The following is a 22,181-nucleotide window of genomic DNA, read 5'->3' on the forward strand; positions in this document are numbered from 1 at the left end:
AAAGGCCTAATAAGCACCACGGAGCACTGACGCTCGAATATGGCTGGGAAAACAGGGAAACCGACATGTGTGGCACACCTGTCAGGACGACGTAGTGCAAACTAGTCCAATGGAGGAGCTGGCCCACGACCTCCTCGCCACCGGCAACCGTTCATGTGCGTCGTGGGGGCCAACAACGTGGCGCAGCTCCAGCACTGCCTCTGGACACGGCGATTGCGGTGAGCGACACGCTTATCGTCGTTAGACACGGTCGGTTTCAGTGTGCCGAGGGTGGCATTAGTGCTGTGGCACGACCAATAGCTAGTATGTTTGGTTTGTGCCCAAGGTTGCCCCATCAAAGCATTGGGTAGCCAAAATTTTGGTTGAGGTTTTGGTTGCCCATGATTTGGCCGACATCAGCAAGAAAAACGAACTAGAGTTGGCTAGAGTACATTGGCATGCCAAAAAATAGCAACCATCCATTTCTGGGTCATGACCAAAACCTCAAAAAAATGGCAACCATCCAATCAAAGACCAATCTTTGGGTCATGACCAAAATTTTGGTAAGGTGCACTTTGGCCACAATCCAAACACACCCCAACACTCGGCTCGTCGAGGATGCACGGGGCGCCGGGATGCATCCGCGAAGTGGTGTAGCACGGCCAACTGCATCCTCAGGACCTGAGACCATGCCGGGTCGTCTTGCTTTTTCAATGACATGCGTCGATCGCATGTGAGCAAAAGGACATCTCCAACGTTGCCACAACTTCAGCTGACGACCTTGGCACACCAAAAACCCTCATCCCTCGCGTCGTCGCACGGTGCGTTCCCAGCCGGCGCCAGTGGCCGCATTCATGTCGTCCGTCAGTAAGCCATCGTTAAGAGGCTCGGTGCCCGAGGAACCAACTCCGGCGACTTAATGACACGCCAGGATGCTTGGCCTCACCGGAATGCGCTACTTAAAGCGGCAATGCCCAGCTAACCTCCACACCATAGAGCATCGTCCTCCTACCTGGCACGACATCCTCCATGACCGCAAGCGCCAACGCTCTGCGGGAGAGCTTGTCTTCGGGGATGGAGCTCGAGGTCGCTACCCTCGCTCAAGTTGCCGCACAAGAGGTGGCCACGCTGGCGCCAACGACGGGAGCACCATCAGCCATGCGGCCTACTTGCCGCCGTCCAGCGTCCGGCACTACCGAGCTCGGGGACTCCTCCGAGGATGAGTAGGGCATGGGAGGCGGCAGGGCATGGTGTGCCAACTGGCCGGTCTGTCTCCCGTGTTCTACTCTTCCTCGCCGGAGACCGCACCTTCACTTCACGGGTCTTGAACCCCGCCCCCGTACATGGAGATCGCAGATGGAGGACGTCGGTCGCCGCCGTAGAATAGGTTTAGGGTCGGGTTTCTTTTATTTTTCTTTCCTATAAAAATTCGAAATGTAATGAAAAATCTTCCGTGTTTGCATTAATCTCGGCCGGTGTATATGAACTTTCACAATAATATAGTATATTGTAGGAATATGAGCAAGATGCCCGTGCGTTGCACGGAAGATCAAGATCTTGTGGGAGAAAAGGATGAACAAGGGAAGGCCTTATCTGCAAATGCACATTCACGCATTTCACATTTTTCTACATCTACGGGAACCTATGAAAGGTTTAACGTAAATTGCCTCGCTCTCTCTCCTCCCCTGATTTTCATGGTGGTGGGACCCTTCCTCCCCCAATCTACAATCAACAGCTCACACGTTTCACATTATGTTAATTACGTAACTGGGACTATGTAGGTGTAGCATTACTCATCCTAAAAAACACAACTACGCCAACCTCCCAACATATCGCGCGGGAAAAGACCCGGCCGCGCCGTTTTAGTCGGGATTACCGGATTACTAGTAGTAGTATCGATGGATCACGCGAACAACAAGTTTTTTTTTGAGGGGGCAAAGCACCTAGTTTAAAAGGAAAAAAGGCGGTACACTCACAGAACCCCTGTCGCGGTCGCATTGCACCCCACACACGTTCGGTCCTCCACACGGCTCACAAAAACAGAATGCGCTTCGGGTTGCCTCTTCACTGACAGGTGGGACTGCACTTGGAGAAACCGACCGTGCGCCAAACTCCCCCCGCTCACCGCGCGAAAATCCTCCCGCCCCCCACCCAAAAATTCCCCCCAAATCCTAGATTCTACCGCCCTTCGGCCAACTAGCCAATAATATTCTCCAAACCCCCTCCCCCCGTCCCCCTCCACTCCATTCGCTCCGCCAAAGCCGCCCTCCCCGCCACGCCGATACGTCAACACCGCGGTTCCTTGAGGGGACGCACGACGATCCTCTCGCTCCCACAGTACGCTCTCATAGACTGCCGTCCTCTAGCCGCACCGCCACCGCTGGCGACGTTCTTGTGGAGACACACGGCGGTCAGCGCCGCCACCGCTGGCGACGTTCGTGTGGAGATGCACGGCGGTCAGCTTCTCCCACGGTACGCGCATTCTAGACTAAGGCCCCGTGCATGTCGGTGTAGTGCTGAATGTTAGCTGATAGACGCTGTTAATCTCACTGTTTGCCAAAGTAGTTTACAGTCAATATGCTCTGCTTAAGAAGGTTCCTTGCCCTGTTCTGCACTCAATCTGCTTAGCTGAGATGGCATGCCGAGGCCGATTAGTTGCTAATATATCCTGCCATATATTTATTGTGACGTAGATTGCCATGGTCTACTAGCCAATCTGTTAGGTGAAATAGCTCTACACCGTTTTATACTCAATCTTTGTTGCTGCGATGGCCTTCGATAGTTTGATGACTGTGTGCTCGGCTTCATTGACTGCTGAAACAGCCTGCTATAATTTAGCACTCAAATATGTTTGCTGAATTAGCTTTACATACATTTCGTTGCTTAGATCTGCTCGTCCAAATATCTTGCCATAGCTTTAGACATTGACCTAGGTATTTTCTTCTGGACTTCATAAAAAACATATATGTTTTTCCTATAATATCTAGTAGAAGAAATAATTTGTATGTCTAACAGATGGACAGGACTTGGATAACCTCTACTCGAAGATTCTCTAATGCATATGTCGAGGGGGTTGAAAACTTCATGAACTTTCTCAGAGCTGAGTACGATGGTCCGAAATCAGATGTGCTCTGCCCATGTAGCAGTTGTATGAATTCAGTTACAAGACCCCAGTCAACTATGCAAAATCATCTACACTTGTATGGGATGTCGGTCACATATACTAGGTGGGTTCATCATGGTGAAGATGTGAACGTCAATGTTATTGACTACATGGAAGTAGCAGATCACCATCTTGATCTGCCTGATGCTCAGGTGGAAGAGGAGGAGGAGGAGGAGGTGGTGGCGGAGCCAGTGAGTTGGACCAACATTGAAACAATGCTACGAAATGCTCATGCATTCCGTGAACTTTCACCTGCAGAAGAAAAATAGTGGGCCCGCATGTTGGAACAATGCAACGTGTGTGTCACCACAGGAAATAAGCTGTCAGTATTCTCAGCTATGGTCACCTTTCTTCAGGTGAAGACATCTGAGCGGATGACCAACAAATCATTCGATGCGATGTTGGCTGCTTTCCACAAAGCTTTCCTAGATGCGTCTCAGCTGCCACACACCTACAGTAAAATGAAGAATTTCCTTCGTGCTGTTGGAATTGGATGTGATATGATCCATGTTTGTAAAAATAATTGTGTTCTGTTCCGGAAGGATTATGCCAACTTGAGTGAATGCCCGAAATGCAAATCATCAAGATGGTAAGATGGCGATTCTGTGAAGTGGATTCCTTGTAATGTTCTAAGACATTTTCCAATTACACCAAGATTGTAGAGGTTGTTTCATGATGCTGAAACAAGAGAGGATGTACTGTGGCATTCTAGGAACCAGGATTTCAGATATCAGAATGTAATGAGCCATCCATCACATGGCAGTGAGTGGAAAAGCTTCAATCAGAAGCACGAAATGTTTGCTGCTAACCCGAGAAACATTAGACTTCGCTTAGCTTCAGATGGATTTAACCCATTTGGCCACCAGAGCGCCACATATAGCATGTGGCCAGTGCTTGTTATCCCTTACAAAATGCCTCCAAATGTCTGCACCAAAGAATCAAACTACATGATGTCCTTGCTCATCCCCGGTCAAAAAAGTCCTGGAAAGGATTTTGATTTGTTCATGGAGCCTCTTGTGGAGGAACTTCAACAGCTATGGAGGGGTGTTCTCACTCGAGACCTATATAGCAGCCCACTAACGGATTTCTTTCTGCATGCTGTTATAATTTGGTGCATCCATGATTATCCGGATTTTGGCACTATGTCAGGGCGAACGACACATGGTTACAATGCATGTGTTCGCTGTGACAGGAATCCGTTGTCATACGCAATACTTAGCAAGATCTGTTACATTGGACACCGTCGTTTCCTTTCCAAGGACAAGCCGCATCCTAGAAAATACCGAATACATGTGTTCAATTCAAAGCTTAAAAACCGTGATGCGCCAAAGAGGCTCACCGCCGTTGAGTTGCAAGTGGAATTAGAGAAGGCCAGGCATATTACACAAGGAAACCATCCAGATAATGGTAGCAGGAAAAGGAAGCGTGGAAGGGCATAAGGGATATTATTGTTTACCTATAGGTCCACTTTGTGGGACTTGGAGTATTGGAAAAATTTTGATCTGCAGCATAATCTTGATGTGATGCACATCGAGAAAAATATATGTGATAGCATTTTTGGCACACTTCTTAATATTGAAGGCAAGACGAAAGATACCTTAAAATTTATGATTGATTTGACACACCTAGGTATCAAAAAGGATTTGCAGATGCAAGATGAAGGTAAACCATGGGATATGGCACCAGCTGTGTACATCTTGGACAAGGTAAAAAGAAAAGAATTCTGCAAGGTTCTCTCACGTGTGAGATTCCCACATGGATTTGCGTCCAACCCTGAAAGGAGAGTCAGTGCAGTTGGAGACAAGGTACAAGGGTTGAAAACTCATGAGTGCCACATCCTACTTCAAAGGGTTTTACCTATTATCCTTAGAGGATTGGGCCGCCCTGACTTATACATAGCAGTTGTAGAGTTGGGACAATTCTTCAGGGAAAACTGCAATAGAAATATGAGGACAGATGCTTTGGAGCATCTTAGAGACAAGATACCAACTATCCTATGCGACCTTGAGAATATATATCCTCCAGCCTTCTTTGATGTGATGGTGCATTTGGTTGTTCATCTATCTGATGAGGCACTACTTAGAGGTACAATACAGTATGGCTGGATGTACCCTATTGAAAGTCGTCTAGGCACTTTCAAGGGCTATGTTAGGAATAGAGCTAGACCCGATGGTTCCATTGCAGAGGCCTACATTGCTACAGAAGCGTTGACTTTCTGCTCAAAATACATTGAAACAGCTGATCAGCTTAGCAAAGACGTGGATGAAGACAATCCCGGGCTCAATGTTTTCGATTATTCTGTTCGAGTTACAGGGAAGAGTCGACAAGAGGACAAACCTAAAGATTTGGACAAAATGGTTTGGTATGTGTTGAATAACTGTCCTGAGATACTACCTTATATCAAGTAAGTGCTAAGTACTGCAGCTTATACGTCGTAATCTACTAAACTTGCAGCACATTCTTATATATTTATATGTTTGACGCAATCACTATGTTGTGCATCATCTACAAAAAGGAGTTACTGCCGCAAAATCCAAGAAACATTGACAAACTGGTTATGGCAGGATTTGCGAAATGGTTCAAGAGCCATGTAAGCTTTTGAATTGCACTGTCAGTTTTTTTAATATATTGAGTACATAAGATGATCAGCTTGTCTATTTTCTAACCATAGGTTAAGAAGATGCGGGCGGATGGGTAGGCAGTTGATGATGCCCTTTACTCACTAGCAATGGGTCCTGATACTAGGGTAAGACATTATGAATCTTGCATTGTTGGACATGTGCGCTACAACACCCTTACACAAGACGAAGGCAGGAAGACACAAAACAGTGCCATCATGAGCACGGAAACGTATGACAAAGAGACAATTGAAATGTATGCTAACATAATAGACATTGTTCAGTTGCAGTATATGTCCAGTTTCAAGGATCATTGGTGTGTGGTTCTGTTGTGCTGTCGTTGCTATAACCTGTTTTCCAGGATCGCAAAACCCCAGAGCTGATGATTATTTCAAATCCATCAATGTCAAGGCGGCATACCAGACCAACGAGCTTTTTATATTGGCAAATCAAGAAACACAGATATTTTTCTTGGAAGACACATTTGCACGTAGCGATGACTGGAGAGTAGTGCAAAGGTTTGAGCAAAGGAATTCGTTTAGTGAAGTTGCACAACAAGATGATGCTTGCACTGCTCCTGATGTACAAGATAACACAAATGTTCCTAATATCTTTGAGAACCATCACCTCAATGACGGCGGTGAAAAGATTGCCTGTCGTGTTGTGGACATACAAGAGTTGATCAAGAAGAAGCCAACGTTCGAGGACGTTGAGGACGAAGAAGAAGATGACACCATGTGGAATTATGATTCAGACTGATACACATGGCGAAGATGTTGACGCTGCTGCTGCGGATGATGATTACATTGCTTTTGTCGTATTTGCCTGTCAGAAGACGTTTTTTTATCTACTATGTGAAATTGTGTTTGCTATGACAACTGAAACCTGATGACCATGTTGTTTAGTATTTTCCTGTGAGAACATCACTTGTTATGTATGCTGATTTGTGTTTGGTGATTGTATGACGACTAAAATATGATGACATTGTTGTTTAGTTGTACTCATATTTGGCTGTGAAACATGAATTTGATGACATAGTTTGCTGTTGGACTGCAATTTGCTCGACGTCTTCAAATGAGAACAAAGTTGACCCGACAGGTCCTCTGCTAATTTATTTATTTATTACCAAAAGGGCCTCTGCTATTTATTTATTTATGAGCAAAAGGGGATACCCCCTGATTTCCGTTAATCGAAATCATTAGATGTTCACAACACTACGCCCAGCCTGCTACACAGGTTTCATTCATTACTAGTTTCAGCAAAGTGCTCATGTCATAGCCACTGAATACATCACGAGTGCTACATACACTTCAAATAAAGAGACAATAATCCTATAGAGCACATTGATTTTGCCCATTATCTTCACAAGCTCTTTCATCTCCTCATTGTTGTCAAGGCCGTTCATCAGCTGTTGCTTGGCCATGATCAGAGGAACTTTATCTTTAACCTTCTGCTTTACATCTTCCTCTTCTGCCGTTCCTTCAGTTACTTGTCCAACACCCCAACCTGCTGGTATTGGGATTCCTCGGCTAACCAAATAATAAGCGTAGTTGCATTCCCCCACATCAGCAACTTCCCAGAAATACAAATCACACGAATCCTCCCTTTTCTGCACGAATCAAATTGGAAGATCATCAACCAAACTATTAAAAAAATCAGCAACTGAAAGCAGCAGAACAACACTTAAACATATTATTACCCCATGATTCGGGCATTTGTAGAAGACTCGGCCAGGGTTGAGGATTGTGGTTGAGACACGACAGATGACTCTGCGTGATTTGCAGCAGTGGCACCACACCAACGGCAGCGGGTTGCAATGAGCAACCGGCTGCGGTGCGCGTGCCGGCGGGGGTGTGATGAGACCCACAGGTGATGGTACGGGTGGTGACTTGGCGCATATTTTGTTGTTGCCTGTTGAAGAGCAGGTGGACTAGTACCCAGCGGACATGGTTGTTGTGGCCAGAGCTTCTGATGCTAGGAAGAGTAAGTAGAGAAGGGGAGAAGGGAACATTGGATATGTCAGTTTCATTACTGGCAGAGTACCATAGCACCATATATAGTCGTAGTCTAGGTTTGGATTCGAACCAGCTATAGGAGCACGTCTCTCTTTTTTCTAAAACTCAGCAACGTCTCTTTACTGGTACATTAGCTTGTTCTGTACGCCTTCTCAAGTCTTTGATTGCTCCACCTGACATCTGGGACCCACTCGGAAGGGCCTCTGTATTTCACGAAAAAACATGCCCCCCGCTGACAGGTCGGAACCACCAGCTATATTCGCACGCAAGGAAGTGCCTCCATATTATGCACAAAAAAATGAATACTCCCCTTGCCAACTGGAAACCCAGCATCGTGGGAGGCTGACTTGTGGGCCTACCAAGTTGACGGGGACGGAGGGCTTTGTCAACTTAGTCAATATGAACGATTCTAGCTCAAGTTACCGTACGATGTTCATCCAACGGTAGTAGTGCTTCTTCAACCTCTGGTCTTCTTGCTCCAGCCGCCCAAAGCAGCACCGGTAGTGCCGCGTGCTCTTGCCTCCCGTGGTCGGTTGTGATGCCGCGGAGGCCTCACCGCCCCCTACTACTCCTACCGCTCGCCAGGCCATCCCTCTACTCACCCACACCACCTGTTATTCTGCAGCGACGACAGCCTCACACCATAGCCGAACCAAAGAACCCTCGTACCCCTCTCCGCGTGGGCATCCACTGCCGCGTCTTTCCCGGCTCCGCGTCGTCCCCTTCCTAGGCCTCGCCGTCGTCCACTGCCTTGGTGCTCTCGGCGCGGCGTGGTCAATGTGTTCAACGACCGACTTCTATCGAAAGAGTACTGTACGTGGAGAGGCTGACAGCTGGGTCCACGACCGCAACTGGGTCCACGGCCACATCCCAGTTTTTTTGTGATTTGCCAAGTAAGTCGCTTTGTCATGCCTGTTGGTGGCAAATCTTTCAAGACGAGAAGAGCTTCATTCTACTGGCCGAGAAAACGGCCTATCAGCAATGAGAAATGGGTTGTACATTTTTAAAACACATCATACCGGCAATTAGTTTCAAATTTCTTTTTTTCATTTCAAGATTTTAAATTGCATTGATTTTTATGCGTGGACAATTTGTTGGATTTTATATTGATGTACATTTATTTTTAAATTCAGTTTGAATGTCACTTGAAATTTCGGGATTAAAAACAGTTCAGACCGCACGGAAATATGCAAAATTTCGTATAATTTTTTAACCGTGGCCTCAATATGGGTTGTAATGCTAACAAAAAGAATATGGGCTCCAAAAAAACCATAAGAATTAGCAAATGAGCTGTAAATTATTAGAAATAATGGCAGATGGGTTGTATGATGTTTTCCACAGATTTGAGGCTTTCCTAAAGAAAGGTTGATGCACAAGCAGTGACTGTTGGATGTCCATCCAACGGCCGTCGTGCTTTTTCAATCTCTGCTCTTCCTGCTCCAGCCACTCAAACAAGCGCCGACGGGACTGCCTGCTCTCTCCTCTCCGCGGTCGGCTATGCTGCCGCGCAGGCCTCACCGCCCCACCGTACTCCCATCGCTGGCCTAGCCATCCCTCTACTGACCTACACCTGCTGTTATTTTCCGGCGACGGCAGACGAACCAATAAACCCACATACAATCGTACTCCCCTCCGCGTGGGAAACAACTGCCGAGTCTTCCCTGCCTCCGTGTCGTTCCCTTCCTAGGCCTCGCCGTCGTCCACCGCCCTGGTGCTCTCGGCATGGCCTGGTCAACGTAATCAACGACCGACATGCATCTGAAGTGGACTGTACATGGATAGGCTGACAGCTGGGTCCACGGCCGCTCGCAAGGAAATGCCTCCTTATTATGCACAAACTAATGATTCCTCCACCTGACATCTGGGACCCACCAAAAGGGCCTCTGTATTTCACGAAAAAAGGTTACTGTCCCTAATAGCTTGGACCCACCAGCTATATCTTCGCACGCATGGAAGTGCCTCCTTATTATGCACAAGAAAATGAATACCCCCCTGCTAGCTGGGACCCAGTATAATGGCAGGCTGACTTGTGGGCCTACTTAGTTGATGGGGACGGAGGGCTTTTTCAACTTAGTCAATATGCATGATTCTAGCTGCAGTGACCATACGATGTCCATCCAATGGCCTTAGTGCTTCTTCAACCTCTCGTCTTCTTGCTCCATCCGCCCAAACCAGCGCCGGTCGTGCCTCGTGCTCCTGCCTCCCATGGCCGGCTGCGATGCGGTGGAGGCCTCACTGCCCCCTACTACTCCAAGCGCTGGCCAGGCCATCCCTCTACTTACTGACAACCCGCAAGTGTAGGGGATCACAACAGCTTTCGAGGGTAAAGTAATCAACCCAAATTTATAGATTCGACACAAGGGGAGCCAAAGAATATTCTTAAGTATTAGCAGTTAAGTTGTCAATTAAACCACACCTGGATAACTTAGTATCTGCAGCAAAGTATTTAGTAGCAAAGTGGTATGATAATAAAGGTAACAATGGCAAAAGTAAAGATAATAGTTTTGTTGTGATTGTAACAGTAGCAACGGAAAAGTAAATAAGCGAAACACAAAATGTGAAAAGCTCGTAGGCATTGGATCAGTGATGGATCATTATGTCGGATGCGATTCCTCATGTAATAGCTATAACATAGGGTGACACATAACTAGCTCCAGTTCATCAATGTAATGTAGGCATGTATTCCGAATATAGTCATACGTGCTTATGGAAAAGAACTTGCATGACATCTTTTGTCCTACCCTCCCGTGGCAGCGGGGTCCTAGCGGAAACTAAGGGATATTAAGGCCTCCTTTTAATAGAGAACCGGAACAAAGCATTAGCACTTAGTGAATACAAGAACTCCTCAAACTATGGCCATCACCGAGAAGTATCCCGATTATTGTCACTTCGGGGTTGTCGGATCATAACACATAATAGGTGACTATAGACTTGCAAGATAGGATCAAGAACACACATATATTCATGAAAACATAATAGGTTCAGATCTGAAATCATGGCACTCGGGCCCTAGTGACAAGCATTAAGCATGGCAAAGTCATAGCAACATCAATCTTAGAACATAGTCGATACAAGGGATCAAACTCTAACAAAACTAACTTGATTACATGGTAAATCTCATCCAACCCATCACCGTCCAGCAAGCCTATGATGCAATTACTCACGCACGGCGGTGAGCATCATGAAATTGGTGATGGAGGATGGTAGATGATGACGACAACGACGAATCCCCCTCCCCGGAGCCTCGAACGGACTCCAGATCAGCCCTCCCGAGAGACATTAGGGCCTGGCGGTGGCTCCGTATCATAAAACGCGACGAAACTTTCTCTCTGATTTTTTTCTCCGCGAAATGGAATATACGGAGTTGGAGTTGAGGTCTGTGGAGCCTCAGGGGGGCCACGAGACAGGGGGGTGCGCCCAGGGGGTGTGGGCGCGCCCCCACCCTTGTGGACAGGGTGTGGGCCCCTGGTCTTGATTCTTTCGCTAGTATTTTTTATATTTTCCAAAACTTGTCTTCGTGGATTTTCAGGACATTCCGAGAAATTTTGTTTTCTACACATAAAACAACATCATGGCAGTTCTGCTGAAAACAACGTCAGTCCGTGTTAGTTTCATTCAAATCATGCAAGTTAGAGTCCAAAACAAGGGCAAAAGTGTTTGGAAAAGTAGATACATTGGAGACGTATCAACTCCCCCAAGCTTAAACCTTTGCTTGTCCTCAAGCAATTTAGTTGATAAACTGAAAGTGATAAAGAAAAACTTTTACAAACTCTGTTTGCTCTTGTTGTTGTAAACATGCAAAGCCAGCATTCAGGTTTCAGCAAATATTATGAACTAACCATACTCACAATAACACCTAGGTCTCAGAATTACTCATATCAATGGCATAATCAGCTTGTGAGCCATAATAATAAAACTCGGATGACAACACTTTCTCAAAACAATCACAATATGATATAACAAAATGTTATCTCGCTAGCCCTTTCTGAGACCACAAAACATAAATGCAGAGCACCTTTAAAGATTAAGGACTGACTAAACATTGTAATTCATGGTAAAAGAGATCCAGTCAAGTCATACCCAATATAAATCAATAATAATGAATGCAAATGACAGTGTGCTCTCCAGCGGGTGCTTTTTAATAAGAGGGATGATGACTCAACATAAAAGTAAATAAATAGGCCCTTCGCAGAGGGAAGAAGGGATTTGTAGAGGTGCCAGAGCTCGATTTTAAAATAGAGATTGAATAACATTTTGAGCGTCATACTTTCACTGTCAACGCAACAACTATGAGATGACTGTATCTTCCATACTACATGCATTATAGGCAGTTCCCAAACAGAATGGTAAAAGTTTATACTCCCCCACCACCAACAAGCATCAATCCATGGCTTGCTCGAAACAACGAGTGCCTCCAACTAACAACAACCCTGGGGGAGTTTTTTTTAATTATATTGATTTGCTTTGATCTTTTTGGATCATGTGACTGGGCATCCCGGTTACCGGCCCTTTCTCGTGAATGAGGAGCGGAGTCCACTCCTCTTGAGAATAACACACCTAGCAGGGAAGATATAGGCAGCCCTAGTTGAAACATGAGCTGCTAGAGCATACAAAACAGAATTTCATTTGAAGGTTTGGAGTTTGGCACATATAAATTTACTTGGAACGGCAGGTAGATACCGCATATAGGAAGGTATGGTGGACTCATTGGAATAACTTTGGGGTTTATGGAGTTTGGATGCACAAGCAGTATTCCCGCTTAGTACAGGTGAAGGCTAGCAAAAGACTGGGAAGTGACCAACTGAGAGAGCGACAACAGTCATGAACATGCATCAAAATTAATTCACACCAAGTACAAGCATGAGTAGGATATAATCTACCATGAACATAAATATCATGAAGGCTATGTTGATTTGTTTCAACTACATGCATGAACATGTGCCAAGTCGAGTCACTCAATTCATTCAGAGGAGGATACCATCCCATCATACCACATCATAATCATTTTAATAGCATGTTGGCACGCATGGTAAAACCATTATAACTCATAGCTAATCAAGCATGGCACAAGCAACAATAATCTCTAAATGTCATTGCAAATATGTTTACTTCATAATAAGCTGAACCAAGAATGATGAACTAATCATATTTACAAAAACAAAAGAGGTCGAGTTCATACCAGCTTCTCTCATCTCAATCAGTCCATCATATATCGTCATTATTGCCTTTCACTTGCACGACCGAACGATGTGTATAATAATAATAGTGCACGTGCATTGGACTAAGCTGGAATCTGCAAGCATTCAACTCAAGAGATAAGACAAAGTAATATGGGCTCTAAGTCAAATAAACAATCATGCATAAGAGAGCCACTAAACATTTTCAATATGGTCTTCTACTCTCGACCCCCAAAGAAAAGAAAAGAAAACTATTTACACGGGAAAGCTCCCAACAAACAAGAAGAAGAATGAGAAATCTTTTTGGGTTTTCATTTTAATTATACTACAAGAATGGAAATTAAACTAACTAATTTTTTGGTTTTTCTTAAGGTTTATCAAACACACAAGAAGAAAACTAGAAAAAGAAATTAAACTAGCATGGATAATACAATGAAAGAGTATGAGCACCGACAACTAGAATAGTGTGTGAACATGAATGTAAAGTCGGTGAGAAATACGTACTCCCCCAAGCTTAGGCTTTTGGCCTAAGTTGGTCTAATGCCAAGGGTAGCCTGGCTGATATCCGTAGTTGTAACTGGGGTCGTACTGAGATGCAGCAGCAAATGCCTCCTGAGCTGCGGCATGTTGGCGAGCTGCCTCTGCTCTCTCCTCGTGTTCAGTTGCTTCCTCCCTGGTAACAACATATCTTCCTTTTGCCTGGTAATCAAAAAGGAAAGGAGCAGGAAGAGTAACATGGACAGAGATATGTCTGTCAAAGATTAGTCCATATTGGAGGAATTGTTCATTCCTCTTAAGAAAATGATGTTTGACCATAGCGTCATAATCTAAATAAGCAGGAGGAAACAACATATCCCCTTCTCGTGGGGCTATACCAAGATAATTAGCCACACGGGTCGCATAAATTCCTCCAAATAAATATCCAGTCCTACCATTATTATGCAACCTACGTGCAACTATTGCCCCCAAGTTATAATCTTTATAACCTAACACGGCACTCTTGAGGACACTAAGATCAGGGACACACATATGACATGCTTAGTCTTTACCGTTAATGCATCTACCAATGAAGAGAGCAAAATAATGTATAGCAGGAAAATGAATGCTCCCAATGGTAGCTTGTGCAATATCCCTAGATTCTCCCATAGTAATATTGGAAAGAAAGTCTCTAAATTCAGATTTGTGGGGATCATTAATATTACCCCATTGCGGAAGTTTGCAAGCAGTTGTAAACTCCTCTAAGTCCATGGTATAAGATGTATCATAGATATCAAACAGGACACTCGGAGAATTACGTGAACATTTATATTTAAACCTTCGCACAAATGAATCAGCCAATTGATAGTACTGAGGACACTTATCTTGTAAGAAGTCCTCCAGATCGGCATTACACACATACGCGTCAAATTCCTCCTTAAAGCCTTATTTGACCATAAAATCGTCGGATGGCCACTCACAAGCTCGTACTTCTGCGTCCCTCGATAGTTCATTGTCTTGCTCACGTATAGCAATCCTGGGTCCTTTCTTTACTGAGGAACCACCTTGGTACATTCTCCTAGACATATTTCTTTTTCTGAAAAATTTCTGAAATTTTAGTAACTTCAAAATAAAAGTGAATAAAACTAAACAAGATTGGTAGCAACTACTCCTACAAGTGCCTAGAGCCTATATCATGCAATAGAATTACTTGGGACCTCATAAATTTAACAAGAACATGGTCACCTATGCAGCAAAAATTTGCAATGAATAAAGCACTAGAACGAAAACTAATTGGACCAATGGAGGAGTCACATACCAAGCAACAATCTCCCAAAGCAGTTTTGTGAATGGAGCTTTGAGCAAGGAGATCGAAAATCGCGGCAAAATGATCTAGAACTCGTGCTTGTGCTGGATGGGGATTTGTTTGGGAAGAAGATGGAGTGTGTGGGTGTTGGCATAAGTGGAGGGGGCCACCATGGGCCCATGAGACAGGGGGCGTGCCCAGGGGGTGTGGGCGCGCCCTCCACCCTCGTGGCCAGTTGCTTGCCCCTCCTGCAGTGTTTTCAGTGCCTAAAATTCTAAAATATTCCATAAAAAATCATAGTAAATTTGCAGGGCATTTGGAGCACTTTTATTTTGGGATATTTTTTATTGCATGGATAAATCAGAAAACAGACAGATAATAGTATTTTTGCTTTATTTATTCTAAATAACAGAAAGTAAAAAGAGGGTACAGAAGTTTGTGCCTTCTAGTTTCATCCATCTCATGATCATCAAAATGAACCCACTAACAAGGTTGATCAAGTCTTGTTAACAAACTTATTCCGAATAACACGAAACCGGAGAAATTTCGAATAACACTAAGTTACCTCAACGGGGATATGAACATCCCCAATAATAAGAATATCATACTTTTTCTTGACAGTAGGGAGAGGAAATTCAAAACCTCCAATAATGATAGTTGGAACTTTTCCAATAGAATTGATGCTATGAACTTGAGATTGTTTCCTCGGAAAGTGTACTGTATGCTCATTACCATTAACATGAAAAGTGACATTGCCTTTGTTGCAATCAATAACAGCCCCTGCAGTATTCAAAAAGGGTCTACCAAGGATAATCGACATACTATTGTCCTTGGGAATATCAAGAATAACAAAGTCTGTTAAGATAGTGACATTTGCAACCAGAAACGGCACATCCTCACAAATACCGATAGGTATAGCAGTTGATTTATCAGCCATTTGCAAACATATTTCAGTAGGTGTCAACTTATTCAGTACAAGTCTATAAAGAGAGAGGCATAACACTAACACCGGCTCCAAGATCACATAAAGCAGTTCTAACATAATTTCTTCTAATGGAGAATGATATAGTTGGTACTCTCGGATCTCCAAGTTTCTTTGGTATTCCCCCTTAAAAGTATAATTAGCAAGCATGGTGGAAATTTCAGCTTCCTGTATCTTTCTTTTGTTTGTAATGATATCCTTCATATATTTAGCATAAGGATTTACTTTAAGCATATCACTTAAGCGCATACATAAGAAGATAGGTCTAATCATTTCAGCAAAGCGCTCAAAATCCTCATCATCCTTTGTCTTGGATGGTTTAGGAGGAAAGGGCATGGGTTTCTGAACCCATGGTTCTCTTTCTCTACCGTGCTTCCTAGCAACAAAATCTCTCTTATCATAACGTTGATTCTTTGATTGTGGGTTATCAAGATCAACAGTAGGTTCAATCTCTACTTCATTGTTTTTGCTAGATTGAGCATCAGCATGAACATTATCATTAACATTATCACTAGGTTCATGTTCATCACCTGATTGAGTTTCAGCATCAGAAATAGAAATATCATTGGGATTCTCAGGTGTGTCTAAAGTAGGTTCATTAGAAGCATGCAAAGTCCTATCACTTTTCTTTTTCTTCTTTTTAGAAGAACTAGGTGCCTCTAAATTATTTCTCTGAGAATCTTGCTCGATTCTCTTAGGGTGGCCTTCAGGATACAAAGGTTCCTGAGTCATTCTACCAGTTCTAGTAGCCACTCTAACAACAAAGTCATTTTTATTATTCAATTCATCAAGCAAATCATTTTGAGCTTTAAGTACTTGCTCAGCTTGAGTAGCAACCATAGAAGCATATTTGCTAACGCGGTGAAGTTCATCTTTAACTCTAGCTAGATTATCACCTACACGTCCTATCTCAAAAGCATTATTCTTTAACTCTCTACCAACATAAGCATTAAAACTTTCTTGTCTAGCCATAAAGTCATCAAATTCATCTAAGCATGGGCTATGAAATTTAGTAGAGGGGACTTCAACTTTATCATATCTATAGAGAGAATTTACCTTTACTACCTGTGTCGGGTTATCAAGATGATGTGGTTCTTCAGGCGGTATATTAAGACCATGTATTTCTTCAATAGGAGGTAAATTCTTAACTTCTTCAGCTTTAATACCTTTTTCTTTCATTGATTTGTTTGCCTCTTGCATATCTTCAGGACTGAGAAATAGAACACCTCTCTTCTTCGGAGTGGGTTTAGGTATAGGCTCAGGAGTTGGCTCAATTGGTTCAGGAATTGGCTCAGGAAGAGTCCAATTATTTTCATTAGTCAACATATTATTCAATAGTAATTCAGCTTTGTCTACTGTTCTTTCCCTGAAAACACAACCAGCACAACTATCCAAGTAGTCCTTGGAAGCATCGGTTAGTCCATTATAAAAGATATCAAGTATTTCATTTTTCTTAAGAGGATGATTGGGCAAAGCATTAAGTAATCGAAGAAGCCTCCCCCGAGCTTGTGGGAGACTCTCTTCTTCGATTTTCACAAAGTTATATATTCCCCGCAAGGCAGCTTGTTTCTTATGAGCAGGGAAATATTTAGCAGAGAAGTAATAAATCATATCCTAGGGACTACGCACACAACCAGGAGCTAGAGAATTAAACCAAGTCTTAGCATCACACTTTAATGAGAACGGAAATATCTTAAGGATATAATAATAGCGAGACTTCTCATCATTAGTAAACAGGGTGGCTATATCATTCAACTTGGTAAGATGTGCCACAACAGTTTCAGATTCAAGACCATAAAAAGGATCAGATTCAACCAAAGTAATAATTTCAGGATCAACAGAGAATTCATAATCCTTATCAGTAACACAGATAGGTGAAGTAGCAAAAGCAGGGTCAGGTTTCATTCTAGCATTAAGAGATTGCCGCTTTCATTTAGCTAATAACTTCTTAAGATCATATCTATCTTTGCAGGCAAAGATAGCTCTAGCAGCTTCCTCATACATAACATAAGCCTCAGGAACAACAGGTAATTCATAATCAGGGGGAGAACATTCATCATCACTATCATCAATAATAGCATCTTCAATAATTTCATTCTCTCTAACCCTAGCAAGTTGGTCATCAAGAAATTCACCTAGTGGCAAAGTAGTATCACGCACACAAGTATTTTCATCATAAGTATCATGCATAGCAGAAGTGGCATCATCAATAACATGCAACATATCAGATCTCATAGCAGTAGCAGGTTTAGGTGTCGCAAGCTTACTAATAACAGAAGGAGAATCTAGTGCAGAGCTAGATGGCAGTTCCTTACCTCCCCTCGTAGTTGAGGGCAAAATAGTAGTTCGATCGTCTTTCAAGTTCTTCATAGTGATCAACAGATATAAATCCCAAGTGAATCAGAGAATAGAGCTATGCTCCCCAGCAACGGCACCAGAAATTAGTCTTGATAACGCACAAGTGTACGGGATCGCAACAGCTTTCGAGGGTAAAGTAATCAACCCAAATTTATTGATTCGACACAAGGGGAGCCAAGGAATATTCTTAAGTATTAGCAGTTGAGTTGTCAATTCAACCACACCTGGATAACTTAGTATCTGCAGCAAAGTATTTAGTAGCAAAGTTGTATGATAATGAAGGTAACAATGGCAAAAGTAAAGATAATAGTTTTGTAGTGATTGTAACAGTAGCAACGGAAAAGTAAATAAGCGAAACACAAGATGTGAAAAGCTCGTAGGCATTGGATCAATGATGGATAATTATGTCGGATGTGATTCCTCATGTAATAGCTATAACATAGGGTGACACAGAACTAGCTCCAGTTCATCAATGTAATGTAGGCATGTATTTCGAATATAGTCATACGTGCTTATGGATAAGAACTTGCATGACATCTTTTGTCCTACCCTCCCGTGGCAGCGGGGTCCTAGCGGAAACTAAGGGATATTAGGGCCTCCTTTTAGTAGAGAACCAAAACAAGGCATTAGCACTTAGTGAATACATGAACTCCTCAAACTACGGTCATCACCGAGAAGTATCCTGATTATTGTCACTTCGGGGTTGTCGGATCATAACACATAACAAGTGACTATAGACTTGCAAGATAGGATCAAGAACACACATATATTCGTGAAAACATAATAGGTTCAGATCTGAAATCATGGCACCCGGGCCCTAGCGACAAGCATTAAGCATAGCAAAGTCATAACAACATCAATCTCAGAACATAGTGGATACTAGGGATCAAACCGTAACAAAACTAACTTGATTACTTGGTAAATCTCATCCAACCCATCACCGTCCACCAAGCCTACGATGGAATTACTCACGCACGGCGGTGAGCATCATGAAATTGGAGATGGAGGATGGTCGATGATGATGATGGCGATGAATCCCCCTCTCCGGAGCCCCGAACGGACTCGAGATCAGCCCTCCCAAGAGAGATTAGGGCTTGGCGGCGGCTCCGTATCGTAAAATGCGATGAAACTTTCTCTCTGATTTTTTTCTCCGTCAAACAGAATATATCGAGTTGGAGTTGAGGTCGGTGGAGCCTCACGGGGCCCACGAGATAGGGGGGGCGCTCCCAGGGGGTGTGGGCGCGCCCCCACCCTCGTGGATAGGGTGTGGGCCCCCTGGTCTTGATTCTTTCGCCAGTATTTTTTATATTTTCCAAAACTTGTCTCCGTGGATTTTCAGGACATTCCGAGAACTTTGTTTTCTACACATAAAACAACATCATGGCAGTTCTTCTGAAAATAGCGTCAGTCCGGGTTAGTTTCATTCAAATCATGCAAGTTAGAGTCCAAAACAAGGGCAAAAGTGTTTGGAAAAATAGATACGTTGGAGACGTATCACTCACCCACACCCCCTGTTATTCTACGGCGACGGCAGCCTCATACCGCAGCGAACCAGTGAACCCTCGTACTCCTCTCCGCGTGGGCATCCACTGCCGTGTCTTCCTCGGCTCCGTGTCGTCCCCTTCCTAGGCTTCGCCGTCGTCCATCGGCCTAGTGCTCTCGGTGTTGCGTGGTTAACATGGTCAAGGAACGACTTCCATCGGAAGAGTACTGTACGTGGAGAGGCTGAGAGCTGGGTTCACGATAGCCACAAGGAAGTGCCTCCTTATTACACGGAAAATAATTATTCCTCCACCTGACAGCAGGGACCCATCGGATGGGCCATCGTATTTGGTGAAAAAACATTTCCCCCATGACTGCTGGGATCCATCGGACGGGCCAACGTATTTTGTGAAAAAATGTTCCCCCCGCTATCAGTTCGGACCCACCGGAGGTGCCTCCTTATTACACACAAACAAATGAATACTCCCCCTGCTAGCTGGGACCTGATACGTCCATTTTGCATCATGCTTTTATATCAATATTTATTGCATTATGGGCTGTTATTACACATTATGTCTCAATACTTATGGATATTCTCTCTTATTTTACAAGGTTTACCATGAAGAGGGGGAATGCCAGCAGCTGGAATTCTGGCTGGAAAAGGAGCAAACATTGGAAACCTATTTTGCACTGCTCCAAAAATCCTGAAACTCCACGAAACATGTTTTTGGAATTAATAAGAATTATTGGGCGAAAGAAATACACCAGGGGACCCACACCCTGTCCAGGAGGGTGGGGGCACGCCCCCCCCCCTACTGGGAGCGCCCCCTGTCTCCTGGGCCCCCTGGTGGTACCCCGGTGTCCATCTTCTGCTATATGAGAGCTTTTAACCTGGAAAAAATTGTGGGCAAGCTTACGGGACGAAACTCCGCCGCCACGAGGCGGAACCTTGGCGGAACCAATCTAGGGCTCCAGCGAAGCTGTTCTGCCGGGGATACTTCCCTCCGGGAGGGGGAAATCATCACCAACGTCATCACCAATGATCCTCCCATCTGGAGGGGTCCAATCTCCATCAACATCTTCATTAGCACCATCTCCTCTCAAAACCCTAGTTCATCTCTTGTATCCAATCTTGTATCCAAACCACAAATTGGTACCTGTGGGTTGCTAGTAGTGTTGATTACTCCTTGTAGTTGATGCTAATTGGTTTACTTGGCGGAATATCATATGTTCAGATCCTTAATGCATATTATTACTCCTCTGATTATGAACATGAATATGCTTTGTGAGTAGTTATGTTTGTTCCTGAGGACATGGGTGAAGTCTTGCTATTAGTAGTCATGTGAATTTGGTATTCGTTCGATATTTTGATGAGATGTATGTTGTCTTTTCCTCTAGTGGTGTTATTTGAACGTCGACTACATGACACTTCACCATTATTTGGGCCTAGAGGAAGGCATAGGGAAGTAATAAGTAGATGATGGGTTGCTAGAGTGACAGAAGCTTAAACCCTAGTTTATGCGTTGCTTCATTAGGGGCTAATTTGGATCCATATGTTTAATGTTGTGGTTAGGTTTACCTTAATACTTCTTGTGTAGTTGCGGATGCTTGCAATATGGGTTAATCATAAGTGGGATGCTTTTCCAAGTAAGGGCAGTACCCAAGCACCGGTCCACCCATATACCAAATTATCAAAGTACCGAACGCGAATAATATGAACGTGATGAAAACTAGCTTAATGATAATTCCCATGTGTCCTCGGGAGCTCCTTTATCATTATTAGAAATTGTCCAGGCTTATCCTTTGCTACATAAAGGATTGGGCCACCTTGCTGCACTTTGTTTACTTTATTTACTTGTTACTCGTTACTATTTATCTTATCACAAAACTATCTATCACCTACAATTTTAGTGCTTGCAGAGAAAACCTTACTGAAAACGGCTTATCATTTCCTTCTGCTCCTCGTTGGGTTCGACACTCTTACTTATCGAAAGGACTACAATAGATATCGTACACTTGTGGGTCATCAAGACACTTTTTTGGCGCCGTTGTTGGGGAGTGTAGCACTTTTGGTGAGTGGAACTTGGTAAGGAAACATTTATATAGTGTGCTGAAATTTTCTGTTACTTGTCACTATGGAAACTAATCCTTTGAGGGGCTTGTTCGGGGTATGTTCACCCCGACCAGAAGAGAAAGATATGCTCCTCAACCTACTGAACTTTATGAAAATATTTACTTTGAGATTCCTTCGGGTATGATAGAGAAACTGCTAGCTAATCCATTTGCAGGAGATGTTTCGTGGATTTGTCACGTCAGATGTCCTTAGTGTCAGGACTTAGTCGCGAGGCCAACGCATCTATGTGGTAGCTTGAGAGGGGTTGAGCGGAATCGAGAGACGCAAACACAAGACAGGGATTTAGGCAGCTTCGGGCCCCGGGAAACATCATCCGGTAAAAATCCTACATGTTGTTTGAGGCTAGATCTCATTATCATCACGAGGGAGTCGCCGTAAACCGGCTCTCCTCTAGTTGTGTCTAGACCTAGAGATTATTGATTGTTTTTTGTCCCTCTTTGGGGAGCCCTGTCCCTCCTTATATATGTTGAAGGGGTGGTTTACATGTGGA

This window comes from Triticum aestivum, chromosome 6B, assembly GCF_018294505.1.
Source record: "Triticum aestivum cultivar Chinese Spring chromosome 6B, IWGSC CS RefSeq v2.1, whole genome shotgun sequence".
In the NCBI taxonomy this organism is placed as follows: domain Eukaryota; kingdom Viridiplantae; phylum Streptophyta; class Magnoliopsida; order Poales; family Poaceae; genus Triticum; species Triticum aestivum.